The sequence below is a fragment of the Diabrotica undecimpunctata genome, unplaced genomic scaffold (assembly GCF_040954645.1).
Source record: "Diabrotica undecimpunctata isolate CICGRU unplaced genomic scaffold, icDiaUnde3 ctg00000573.1, whole genome shotgun sequence".
Classification (NCBI taxonomy): domain Eukaryota; kingdom Metazoa; phylum Arthropoda; class Insecta; order Coleoptera; family Chrysomelidae; genus Diabrotica; species Diabrotica undecimpunctata.
The window spans coordinates 1,647,501-1,664,140 of NW_027311888.1; positions in this window are offsets into that span (position 1 = coordinate 1,647,501).

Here is a 16,640-nt window from a genome sequence, read left to right on the forward strand (position 1 = left end):
GCTTACGACAGGCAGGGCTTTCTTGGCACGGACGTGTTCTTATCTCTGCGAGCCGACCGGACACACACACACTCACACACGCACACACACACGCACACACGCACACACACACACACATACACTCTTCACCTCTCGACTCCTACCCATTAGTCGCCTCTTACGACAGGCATGGCCTTCTTGCCTCGGCCGTATTCTAATCTCTGCGAGCCGAATGGACACACACATACATACACACACACTTACACACGCACAAACACACACACACACACACGCACACACACATACACTATTCACCTCTCGACTCCTACCTATTAGTCGCCCCATACAAGAGGCAGGGCCTTCTTGCCTCGGCCGTATTCTTATCTCTGCAAGCCAAACAGACACACACACATTCACACACAATTACACACGCACACACACGCACACGCCTTTTACGACAGGCAGGGCCTTCTTGCCACGGCCGTGTTCTTATCTCTGCGAGCCGACTGGAGACACACACTCACACACACAAATACACACACACACTCATACACGCACACATACGCACACTCACACACAAATACACTCTTCACCTCTCGACTCCTACCCATTAGTCGCCTCTTACGACAAGCAGGGGCTTCTTGCCACGGCAGTGTTCTTATCTCTGCAAGCCGAACGGACACACACACACACGCACACACAAACACACGCTCACAGGCATACACGCACACACGCACACGCACACGCACACACTCTCTACCTCTCGACTCCTATCCATTAGTCGCCTCTTAAGACAGGCAGGGCCTTCTTGCCACAGACGTATTTCTATCTCTGCGAGCCGAACGGACACACACACACACACTTGCACACACACACACACACACACATACACACTTCACCTCTCGACTTCTACCAATTAGTCGCTCCTTACAGCAAGCATGGCCTTCTTGCCACGGACCTATTCATATCTCTGCGAGCCGAAGGGATACACACACACATACACACACACATACTCACACACACACGCACACACGCACACACACATACACTCTTCACCTCTCGACTCCTACACATTAGTCGCCTCTTACGACAGGCATGGCCTTCTTGTCACGGCTGTATTTTTATCTCTGCGAGCAGAAGGGACACACACACATACACACACATACACACACATACACACACACATTCACACACACACACGCACGCACACATACACTCTTCACCTCTCGACTCCTACCCATTAGTCGCCCCTTAAGACTGGCATGGCCTTCTTGCCGCGGCTGTTTTCTTATCTCTGCGAGCCGAAGGGACACACACACACATACACACACACACACTCACAAACACACACACACGCGCAAACACGCACGCACACACGCACACACACACACGCACACACGCACGCACACACGCACACACATACACTTACACACGCACACACACACGCACACACCCACACACACATACACTCTTCACCTCTCGACTCCTACCTATTAGTCGCCTCTTACGATAGGCAGGGCCTTCTTGCCTCGGTCGTGCTCTTATCTCTGCAAGCCGAACTAACACACACACATACTCACACACGCACACACACGCACACACTCATACACACATACACTCTTCACCTCTCGACTCCTACTTATTAGTCGCCCCTTACAAGAGGCAGGGCCTTCTTGCCTCGGTTGTATTCTTATCTCTGCAAGCGGAACGGACACACACACACACGCACACACAAACACACGCACTCTCACACGCACACATACGCACATACGCACACACTCTTCACCACTCGACTCGTACCCATTAGTCGCCTCTTACGACAGGCAGGGCCTTCTTGCCACGGCCGTGTTCTTATCTCTGCGAGCCGACTGGACACACACTCACACACACAAATACACACACACACGCACACACACGCACACACGCACACTTACACACAAATACACTCTTCACCTCTCGACTCCTACCCATTAGTCGCCTCTTACGACAGGCAGGGCCTTCTTGCCACGGCCGTGTTCTTATCTCTGCGAGCCGACTGGACACACACACACTCACACACACAAATACACACACACATTCACACACGCACACACACGCACACTCACACACACATACACTCTTTACCTCTCGACTCCTACCCATTAGTCGCCTCTTACGACAGGCAGGGCCTTCTTGCCACGGCCGTGTTCTTATCTCTGAGAGCCGACCGGACACACACACACACACTTACACACGCACACACACGCTCACACGCACTTACACATATACACTCTTCACCTCTCGACTCCTACGCAGTAGTCGCCGCTTACGACAGGCAGGGCCTTCTTGGCACACACGTGTCCTTATCACTGCGAGCCGACCGGACACACACATTCACACACGCACACACACACGCACACACGCACACACACACATACACTCTTCACCTCTCGACTCCTACCAATTAGTCGCCACTTACGACAGGCAGGGCATTCTTGCCTTGGCCGTATTCTTATCTCTGCAAGCCGAAAGGACACATACACACTCACACACACAAGCACGCACACACGCACACACACGCACACACACGCACACACACAAAAACACTTTTCACCTCTCGACTCCTACCAATTAGTCGCCACTTACGACAGGCAGGGCCTTCTTGCCTCGGCCGTATTCTAATCTCTGCGAGCCGAATGGACACACACATACATACACACACACACACTTACACACGCACAAACACACACACACCCACACACGCACACACACACACATACACTCTTCACCTCTCGACTCCTACCAATTAGTCGCCACTTACGACAGGCAGGGCCTTCTTGCCTTGGCTGTATTTTTATCTCTGCAAGCCGAACGGACACATACACACTCACACACACAAGCACGCACACACGCACACACACGCACACACACAAAAACACTTTTCACCTCTCGACTCCTACCAATTAGTCGCCACTTACGACAGGCAGGGCCTTCTTGCCTCGGCCGTATTCTTATCTCTGCAAGCCGAACGGACACATACACACTCACACACACACGCACGCACACACGCACACACACAAATACACTCTTCACCTCTCGACTCTTACCCATTAGTCGCCTCTAACGACAGGCAGGGACTTCTTGCCACGGCCGTGTTCTTATCTCTGCAAGCCGAACGGACACACACACACACGTACACACAAACACACGCACACAGGCACACACGCACACACGCACACGTACACGCACACGCACACACTCTCCATCTCTCGACTAATATCCATTAGTCGCCTCTTAAGACAGGCAGGGCCTTCTTGCCTCAGCCGTATTCTTATCTCTGCAAGCCAAACGGACACACACACACACATACACACACATAGTTACACACGCACAAACACACGCACACACACAAAGACACATACACTCTTCACCTCTCGACTCCTATTCATTAGTCGCCTCTTACGACAGGCAGGGACTTCTTGCCACGGCCGTGTTCTTATCTCTGCGAGCCGAACGGACACACACACACTCACACACACACACGCATACACGCACACACGTACGCACACACGCACACACACACACATACTCTCTTCACCTCTCGACTCCTACCCATTATTCCCCTCTTACGACAGGCATGGATTTTCGCCACCGCCGTGTTCTTATCTCTGCAAGCAGAACGGACACACACACACACGCACACACACACACACGCACACGCACACGCACACGCACACACTCTTCACCTCTCGACTCCTACCCATTATTCTCCTCTTACGACAGGCAGGTACTTCTTGCCACGGCCGTGTTTTTATCTCTGCAAGCCGAACGGACACACACATACACACACACACTCACACACACACACGCACACACGCACGCACACACGCACACACACATACACTCACACACACACACAAACACGCACATACGCACACACACATACATTCTTCACCTCTCGACTCCTACCTATTAGTCGTCTCTCACGACAGGCAGGGCCTTCTTGCCTCGGCCGTGTTCTTATCTCTGCAAGCCGAACGGACACACACACATACTCACACATGCACACACACACGCACACACGCACCCACACACATACACTCTTCACCTCTCGACTCCTACTCATTATTCCCCTCTTACGACAGGCAGGGACTTTTTGCCACGGCCGTGTTCTTATCTCTGCAAGCCGAACGGACACACACACACACACGCCCACTCACACACGCACACACACACACACGCACACACTCTTTACCTCTCGACTCCTACCCATTATTCTCCTCTTTCGACAGGCAGGTACTTCTTGCCACGGCCGTGTTCTTATCTCTGCAAGCCGAACGGACACACACATACACACACACACTCACACACACACACGCACACACGCACGCACACACGCACACACACATACACTCACACACACACAAACACGCACATACGCACACACACATACATTCTTCACCTCTCGACTCGTACCTATTAGTCGTCTCTCACGACAGGCAGGACCTTCTTGCCTCGGCCGTGTTCTTATCTCTGCAAGCCGAAGGGACACACACACATACACACACACTCACAAACACACACACACTCACGCACGCACACACGCACACACACATACACTCACACACACACAAACACGCACACAAACACGCACACACGCACACACACATACATTCTTCACCTCTCGACTCCTACCTATTAGTCGCCTCTTACGATAGGCAGTGCCTTCTTGCCTTGGCCGTGTTCTTATCACTGCAAGCCGAACGGACACACACACATACTCACATGAGCACACAAACATACACTTTCACCTCTCGACTCCTACCTATTAGTCGCCTCTTACGATAGGCAGGGCCTTCTTGCCTCGGTCGTGTTCTTATTTCTGCAAGCCGAACTAACACACACACATACTCACACACGCACACACACACGCACACAAGCACACACACACATACACTCTTCACCTCTCGACTCCTACTTATTACTCTGCAGTATTCTAATCTCTGCGAGCCGAAGGGACACACACAAACATACACACAGACTTACACACGCACAAACACACACACACCCACACATGCACACCCTCACGTACCCTCTTCACCTCTCGACTAGTACCCATTAGTCGCCTCTTACGACAGGCAGGGACTTCTTGCCACGGCCGTGTTCTTATCTCTGCAAGCCGAACGGATACACACACACACGCACACACAAACACACGCACACAGGCACACACGCACACACGCACACACGCACACGCACACATTCTCCACCTCTCGATTCCTATCCATTAGTCGCCTCTTAAAACAGGCAGGGCCTTCTTGCCACAGACGTATACCTATCTCTGCGAGCCGAACGGACACACACACACACACACTTGCACACATACACACACACACACATGCACGCCTCACCTCTCGACTCCTACCCATTAGTCGCTTCTTACAGCAAGCATGGCCTTCCTGCCACGGACGTATTCTTATCTCTGCGAGCCGAAGGGATACACACACACACATACATACACACATACACACACACACACACATACTCACACACGCACGCACACACGCACACACACATACATTCACACACACACAAACACGCACACACGCACACACACATACATTCTTCACCTCTCAACTCCTACCTATTAGTCGCCTTTTACGAATAGGCAGGGCCTTCTTGCCTCGGTCGTGCTCTTATCTCTGCAAGCCGAACGGACACACACACACACATACACACTCTCACACGCACACACACGCACATACGCACACACATATACACTCTTCACCACTCGACTCCTACTTATTAGTCGCCTCTTACGACAGGCATGGCCTTCTTGCCACGGCCGTGTTCTTATCTCTGCAGGCCAACTAGACACACACACTCACACACACAAATACACACACACTCACACACGCACACACACGCACACACGCACACTCACACACACATACACTCTTCACCTCTCGACTCCTACCCATTAGTCGCCTCTCACGACAGGCAGGGTCTTCTTGCCACGGCCGTGTTCTTATCTCTGCGAGCCGACTGGACACACACACACTCACACACACAAATACACACACACACTTACACACGCACACACCCGCACACTCACACACACATACACTCTTCACCTCTCGACTCCTACCCATTAGCCGCCTCTTACAACAGGCAGGGCCTTCTTGCCACGGCCGTGTTCTTATCTCTGCGAGCCGACCGGACACACACACACTCACACACGCACACACACAAACACACGCACTTACACACATACAATCTTCACCTCTCGACTCCTACGCATTAGTCGCCGCTTACGACAGGCAGGGCCTTCTTGCCTCGGCCGTATTCTTATCTCTGCAAGCCGAACGGACACACACACACTCACAAACACACGCACGCACACACGCACACACACGCACACACGCACACACACATACACTCTTCACCTCTCGACTCCTACCAATTAGTCGCCACTTACGACAGGCAGGGCCTTCTTGCCTCGGCCGTATTCTTATCTCTGCAAGCCGAACGGACACACACACACTCACACACACACGCACGCTCACACGCACACACAGGCACACACGCACACACACACATACACTCTTCACCTCTCGACTCCTACCTATTAATCGCCTCTTACGATAGGCAGGGCTTTCTTGCCTCGGTCGTGCTCTTATCTCTGCAAGCCGAACTAACACCCACACATACTCACACACGCACACACACGCACACACACGCACACACGCATACACACATACACTCTTCACCTCTCGACTCCTACTTATTAGTCGCCCTTTACAAGAGGCAGTGCCTTCTTGCCTTGGCCGTATTCTTATCTCTGCAAGCCAAACAGACACACACACATACACACACACACGCACACACACGCACACACGGACACCCACACACACATACACCCTTCACCTATCGACTCCTACCCATTAGTCGCCTCTTAACGACAGGCAGTGCCTTCTTGCCACGGCCGTGTTCTCATCTCTGCGAGCCGACCGGACACACACACACACTGACACTCACACACATACCTATTACTCGACTCTCACGACAGGCAGGGCCTTCTTGCCTCGGCTGTGTTCTTATCTCTGCAAGACGAACGGACACACACACATACTCACACACGCACACACACACGCACACACGCACACACACATACATTCTTCACCTCTCGACTCCTACCTATTAGTCGCCTCTTACGACAGGCAGGGCCTTCTTGCCTTGGCCGTGTTCTTATCTCTGCAAGCCGAACGGACACACACACATACTCACACACGCACACACACACGCACACACGCACACACACACATACACTCTTCACCTCTCGACTCCTACCTATTAGCCGCCTCTTACGATAGGCAGGGCCTTCTTGCCTCGGTCGTGTTCTTATTTCTGCAAGCCGAACTAACACACACACATACTCACACACGCACACACGCACGCACACACGCACACACACATACACCCACACACACACAAACACGCACACACGCACACACACATACATTCTTCACCTCTCGACTCCTACCTATTAGTCGCCTCTTACGACAGGCAGGGCCTTCTTGCCTTGGCCGCGTTCTTATCTCTGCAAGCCGAACGGACACACACACATACTCACACACGCACACACACACGCACACACGCACACACACACATACACTCTTCACCTCTCGACTCCTACTTATTAGTCGCCCATTACAAGAGGCAGGGCCTTCTTGCCTCGGCCGTAATCTTATCTCTGCAAGCCAAACAGAAACACTAACATACACACACACTTACACGTACACACACACGCACACGCACACGCACACACTCTCCACCTCTCGACTCCTATCCATTAGTCGCCTTTTAAGACAGGCAGGGCCTTCTTGCCACGTACGTATACCTATCTCTGCGAGCCGAACGGACACACACACACACTTGCACACATACACACACACACACATGCACGCTTTACCTCTAGACTCCTACCCATTAGTCGCTCCTTACAGCAAGCATGGCCTTCCTGCCACGGACGTATTCTTATCTCTGCGAGCCGAAGGGATACACACACACATACATACACACATACTCACACACGCACCCACACACGAACACACACATACACTCACACACACACAAACACACACACACGCACACACACATACATTCTTCACCTCTCGACTCCTACCTATTAGTCGCCTCTTACGAATAGGCAGGGCCTTCTTGCCTCGGTCGTGCTCTTATCTCTGCAAGCCAAACGGACACACACACACATACACACTCTCACACGCACACACACGCACATACGCACACACATATACACTCTTCACCACTCGACCCCTACCCATTAGTCGCCTCTTACGACAGGCAGGGCCTTCTTGCCACGGCCGTGTTCTTATCTCTGCGGGCCGACTGGACACACACACTCACACACACAAATACACACACACACTCACACACGCACACACACGCACACACGCACACTCACACACACATACACTCTTCACCTCTCGACTCCTACCCATTAGTCGCCTCTTACGACAGGCAGGGCCTTCTTGCCACGGCCGTGTTCTTATCTCTGCGAGCCGACTGGACACACACACACTCACACACACAAATACACACACACACTCACACAAGCACACACCCGCACACTCACACACACACACACACATACACTCTTCACCTCTCGACTCCTACCCATTAGCCGCCTCTTACGACAGGCAGGGCCTTCTTGCCACGGCCGTGTTCTTATCTCTGCGAGCCGACCGGACACACACACACACTCACACACGCACACACACAAACACACGCACTTACACACATACACTCTTCACCTCTCGACTCCTACGCATTAGTCGCCGCTTACGACAGGCACGGCCTTTTTGCCTCGGCCGTATTCTTATCTCTGCAAGCCGAACGGACACACACACACTCACACACACACGCACGCACACACGCACACACACGCACACACGCACACACACACATACACTCTTCACCTCTCGACTCCTACCAATTAGTCGCCACTTACGACAGGCAGGGCCTTCTTGCCTCAGCCGTATTCTTATCTCTGCAAGCCGAACGGACACACACACACTCACACACACACGCACGCACACACGCACACACATGCACACACGCACACACACACATACACTCTTCACCTCTCGACTCCTACCAATTAGTCGCCACTTACGACAGGCAGGGCCTTCTTGCCTCGGCCTTTTTCTTATCTCTGCAAGCCGAACGGACACATACACACTCACACACACACGCACGCACACACGCACACACACGCACACACACACACACAAATACACTCTTCACCTCTCGACTCCTACCCATTAGTCGCCTCTTACGACAGGCAGGGCCTTCTTGGCACGGACGTGTTCTTATCTCTGCGAGCCGACCGGACACACACACACTCACACACGCACACACACAAACACACGCACTTACACACATACACTCTTCACCACTCGACTCCTACGCATTAGTCGCCGCTTACGACAGGCAGGGCCTTCTTGGCACGGACGTGTCCTTATCACTGCGAGCCGACCGGACACACACACTCACACACGCACACATACACGCACACACGCACACACACACACATACATTCTTCACTTCTCGACTCCTACCAATTAGTCGCCACTTACGATAGGCAGGGCCTTCTTGCCTCGGCCGTATTCTTATCTCTGCAAGCCGAACGGACACACACACACTCACACACACACGCACGCACACACGCACACAAACGCACACACGCACACACACACATACACTCTTCACCTCTCGACTCCTACCAATTAGTCGCCACTTACGACAGGCAGTGCCTTCTTGCCTCGGCCGTATTCTTATCTCTGCAAGCCGAACGGACACACACACACTCACACACACACGCACGCTCACACGCACACACACACACACACACGCACACACACACATACACTCTTCACCTCTCGACTCCTACCTATTAGTCGCCTCTTATGATAGGCAGGGCTTTCTTGCCTCGGTCGTGCTCTTATCTCTGCAAGCCGAACTAACACACACACATACTCACACACGCACACACACGCACACACGCATACACACATACACTCTTCACCTCTCGACTCCTACTTATTAGTCGCCCCTTACAAGAGGCAAGGCCTTCTTGCCTCGGCCGTATTCTTATCTCTGCAAGCCAAACAGACACACACACATACACACACACACACGCACACACACGCACACACGCACACACACACATACACTCTTCACCTCTCGACTCCTACCAATTAGTCGCCACTTACGACAGGCAGTGCCTTCTTGCCTAGGCCGTATTCTTATCTCTGCAAGCCGAACGGACACACACACACTCACACACACACGCACACACGCACACACACACATACACTCTTCACCTCTCGACTTCTACCCATTATTCTCCTCTTACGATAGGCAGGGACTTCTTGCAACAGCCGTGTTCTTATCTCTGCAAGCCAAACGGACACACACACACACGCACACACACACACACACGCACACGCACACGCACACGAACACGCACACGCACACGCACACGCACACGCACACACTCTCCACCTCTCGACTCCTATCCATTAGTCGCCTCTTACGACAGGCATGGCCTTCTTGCCACCGCTTTTTTCTTATCTCTGCGAGCGAAGGGACACACACACACACACATACACACACACACTCACACACACACACGCACACACGCACGCATACACGCACACACACATACACTCACACACACACACACGCACACGCACACGCACACGCACACGCACACGCACACGCACACACTCTCCACCTCTCGACTCCTATCCATTAGTCGCCTCTTACGACAGGCATGGCCTTCTTGCCACCGCTTTTTTCTTATCTCTGCGAGCGAAGGGACACACACACACACACATACACACACACACTCACACACACACACACGCACACACGCACGCATACACGCACACACACATACACTCACACACACACACACACGCACACGCACACGCACACGCACACGCACACGCACACGCACACGCACACGCACACGCACACGCACACACTCTCCACCTCTCGACTCCTATCCATTAGTCGCCTCTTAAGACAGGCAGGGCCTTCTTGCCACGGACGTACACCTATCTCTGCAAACCGAACGGACACACATACACACACACTTGCACACATACACACACACACACATACACGCTTCACCTCTCGACTCCTACCCATTAGTCGCTCCTTACAGCAAGCATGGCCTTCTTGCCACGGACGTATGCTTATCTCTGCGAGCCGAAGGGATACACACACACATACACACACACACATACACACACATACTCACACACACGCTCACACGCACACACACACATACACTCTTCACCTCTTGACTCCTACCTATTAGTCGGCTCTTACGATAGGCAGAGCCTTCTTGCCACGGCCGTGTTCTTATCTCTGCGAGCCGACTGGACACACACACTCACACACATAAATACACACACACACACTCACACACGCACACACACGCACACACGCACACTCACACACAAATACACTCTTCACCTCTCGACTCCTACCCATTAGTCGCCTCTTACCACAGGCAGGGCCTACTTGCCACGGCCGTGTTCTTATCTCTGCGAGCCGACTGGACACACACACACTCACACACAAATACACACACACACTCACACACGCACACACACGCACACTCACACACACATACACTCTTCACCTCTCGACCCCTACCCATTAGTCGCCTATTACGACAGGCAGGGCCTTCTTGCCACGGCCGTGTTCTTATATCTGAGAGCCGACTGGACACACACACACACTCACACACGCACACACACGCTCACACGCACTTACACACATACACTCTTCACCTCTCGACTCCTACGCATTAGTCGCCGCTTACGACAGGCAGGGCCTTCTTGGCACGGACGTGTCCTTATCACTGCGAGCCGACCGGACACACACACTCACACACGCACACACCCACGCACACACGCACACACACACACATACACTCTTCACCTCTCGACTCCTACCAATTAGTCGCCACTTACGACAGGCAGGGCATTCTTGCCTCGGCCGTATTCTTATCTCTGCAAGCCGAACGGACACATACACACTCACACACACATGCACACACACAAAAACACTTTTCACCTCTCGACTCCTACCCATTAGTTGCCTCTTACGACAGGCATGGCCTTCTTGCCTCGGCCGTATTCTAATCTCTGCGAGCCGAATGGACACACACATACATACACACACACACTTACACACGCACAAACACACACACACCCACACACGCACACACACACACATACACTCTTCACCTCTCGACTCCTGCCAATAAGTCGCCACTTACGACAGGCAGAGCCTTCTTGCCTCGGCCGTATTCTTATCTCTGCAAGCCGAACGGACACACACACACTCACACACACACGCACGCTCACACGCACACACACGCACACACGCACACACACACATACACTCTTCACCTCTCGACTCCTACCTATTAGTCGCCTCTTACGATAGGCAGGGCTTTCTTGCCTCGGTCGTGCTCTTATCTCTGCAAGCCGAACTAACACACACACATACTCACACACGCACACACACGCACACACGCATACACACATACACTCTTCACCTCTCGACTCCTACTTATTAGTCGCCCCTTACAAGAGGCAAGGCTTTCTTGCCTCGGCCGTATTCTTATCTCTGCAAGCCAAACAGACCCACACACATACACACACACACGCACACACACGCACACACGCACACACACACACACATACACTCTTCACCTCTCGACTACTACCCGTTAGTCGCCTCTTAACGACAGGCAGTGCCTTCTTGCCACGGCCGTGTTCTCATCTCTGCGAGCCGACCGGACACACACACACACTGACACACACACATACACACACACACTAACACACGCACGCACACACGCACACACACTAACACACATACACTCTTCACCTCTCGACTCCTACCCATTATTCTCCTCTTACGACAGGCAGGGACATCTTGCCACAACCGTGTTCTTATCTCTGCAAGCCAAACGGACACACACACACACACGCACACACACACACACGCACACGCACACGCACACGCACAAGCACACACTCTCCACCTCTCGACTCCTATCCATTAGTCGCCTCTTACGACAGGCATGGCCTTCTTGCCACCGCTTTTTTCTTATCTCTGCGAGCGAAGGGACACACACACACACACATACACACACACACTCACACACACACACACGCACACACGCACGCATACACGCACACACACATACACTCACACACACACAAACACGCACACACGCACACACACATACATTCTTCACCTCTCTAATCCTACCTATTAGTCGCCCCTTACAAGAGGAAAGGCCTTCTTGCCTCGGCCGTATTCTTATCTCTGCAAGCCAAACAGACACACACACATACTCACACACGCACACACACACGCACACACGCACACACACACATACACTCTTCACCTCTCGACTCCTACCTATTAGTCGCCTCTTACGATAGGCAGGGCCTGCTTGCCTCGGTCGTGTTCTTATTTCTGCAAGCCGAACTAACACACACACATACTCACACACGCACACACACGCACACACGCACACACACACTTACACTCTCCACCTCTCGACTCCTACTTATTAGTCGCCCATTACAAGAGGCAGGGCCTTCTTGCCGTGGCCGTATTCTTATCTCTGCAAGCCAAACAGACACACACACATACACAAACACTTACACACGCACACGCACGCACACGCACACGCACACACTCTTCACCTCTCGACTCCTATTCATTAGTCGCCTCTTAAAACAGGCAGGGCCTTCTTGCCACGGACGATTACCTATCTCTGCAAACCGAACGGACACACACACACACACTTGCACACATACACACATACACACACATACACGCTTCACCTCTCGACTCCTACCCATTAGTCGCTCCTTACAGCAAGCATGGCCTTCTTGCCACGGACGTATGCTTATCTCTGCGAGCCGAAGGGATACACACACATACACACACACATACACACACATACTCACACACACACGCACACACGCACACACACACGTATACTCTTCACCTCTTGACTCCTACCTATTGGTCGGCTCTTACGATAGGCAGGGCCTTCTTGCCTTGGTCGTGCTCTTATCTCTGCAAGCCGAATGGACACACACACATATACACACACACTCTCACACGCACACACGCGCACATACGCACACACATATACACTCTTCACCACTCGACTCCTACCCTCTAGTCGCCTCCTTACGACAGGCAGGGCCTTTTTGCCACGGCCGTGTTCTTATCTCTGCGAGCCGACTGGACACACACACTCACACACACAAATACACACACACACTCACACACGCACACACAGGCACACACGCACACTCACACACAAATACACTCTTCACCTCTCGACTCCTACCCATTAGACGCCTCTTACGACAGGCAGGGCCTTCTTGCCACGGCCGTGTTCTTATCTCTGCGAGCCGACTGGACACACACACACTCACACACACAAATACACACACACACTCACACACGCACACACACGCACACTCACACACACATACACTCTTCACCTCTCGACTCCTACGCATTAGTCGCCGCTTACGACAGGCAGGGACTTCTTGGCACAGACGTGTCCTTATCACTGCGAGCCGACTGGACACACACACTCACACACGCACACACACACACGCACATACGCACACACACACATACACTCTTCACCTCTCGACTCCTACCAATTAGTCGCCACTTACAACAAGCAGGGCATTCTTGCCTCGGCCGGATTCTTATCTCTGCAAGCCGAACGGACACATACACACTCACACACACAAGCACGCACACACGCACACACACGCACACACACAAAAACACTTTTCACCTCTCGACTCCTACCCATTAGTTGCCTCTTACGACAGGCATGGCCTTCTTGCCTCGGCCGTATTCTAATCTCTGCGAGCCGAATGGACACACACATACATACACACACACACTTACACACGCACAAACACACACACACACCCACACACGCACACACACACACATACACTCTTCACCTCTCGACTCCTACCAATTAGTCGCCACTTACGACAGGCAGGGCCTTCTTGCCTCGGCCGTATTCTTATCTCTGCAAGCTGATCGGACACATACACACTCACACACACAAGCACGCACACACGCACACACACGCACACACACAAAAACAGTTTTCACCTCTCGACTCCTACCAATTAGTCGCCACTTACGACAGGCAGGGCCTTCTTGCCTCGGCCGTATTCTTATCACTGCAAGCCGAACGGACACATACACACTCACACACACACGCACACACACGCACACACACAAAAACACTTTTCACCTCTCGACTCCTACCAATTAGTCGCCACTTACGACAGGCAGGGCCTTCTTGCCTCGGCCGTATTCTTATCACTGCAAGCCGAACGGACACATACACACTCACACACACACGCACGCACACACGCACACACACAAATACACTCTTCACCTCTCGACTCCTACCAATTAGTCGCCACTTACGACAGGCAGGGCATTCTTGCCTTGGCCGTATTCTTATCTCTGCAAGCCGAACGGACACATACACACTCACACACACAAGCACGCACACACGCACACACACGCACACACACAAAAACACTTTTCACCTCTCGACTCCTACCAATTAGTCGCCACTTACGACAGGCAGGGCCTTCTTGCCTCGGCCGTATTCTAATCTCTGCGAGCCGAATGGACACACACATACATACACACACACACACTTACACACGCACAAACACACACACACACCCACACACGCACACACACACACATACACTCTTCACCTCTCGACTCCTACCAATTAGTCGCCACTTACGACAGGCAGGGCCTTCTTGCCTTGGCCGTATTTTTATCTCTGCAAGCCGAACGGACACATGCACACTCACACACACAAGCACGCACACACGCACACACACGCACACACACAAAAACACTTTTCACCTCTCGACTCCTACCAATTAGTCGCCACTTACGACAGGCAGGGCCTTCTTGCCTCGGCCGTATTATTATCTCTGCAAGCCGAACGGACACATACACACTCACACACACACGCACGCACACACGCACACACACAAATACACTCTTCACCTCTCGACTCCTACCCATTAGTCGCCTCTAAAGACAGGCATGGCCTTCTTGCCTCTGCCGTATTCTAATCTCTGCGAGCCGAATGGACACACACAAACATACACACACACACTTACACACGCACAAACACACACACACCTACACACGCACACACTCACGTACCCTTTCACCTCTCGACTCCTACCCATTAGTCGCCTCTTACGATAGGCAGGGTCTTCTTGCCTCGGTCGTGCTCTTATCTCTGCAAGCCGAACTAACACACACACATACTCACACACGCACACACACGCACACATTCATACACACATACACTCTTCACCTCTCGACTCCTACTTATTAGTCGCCCCTTACAAGAGGCAGGGCCTTCTTGCCTCGGTTGTATGCTTATCTCTGCAAGCGGAACGGACACACACACACACGCACACACAAACACACGCACTCTCACACGCACACACACGCACATACGCACA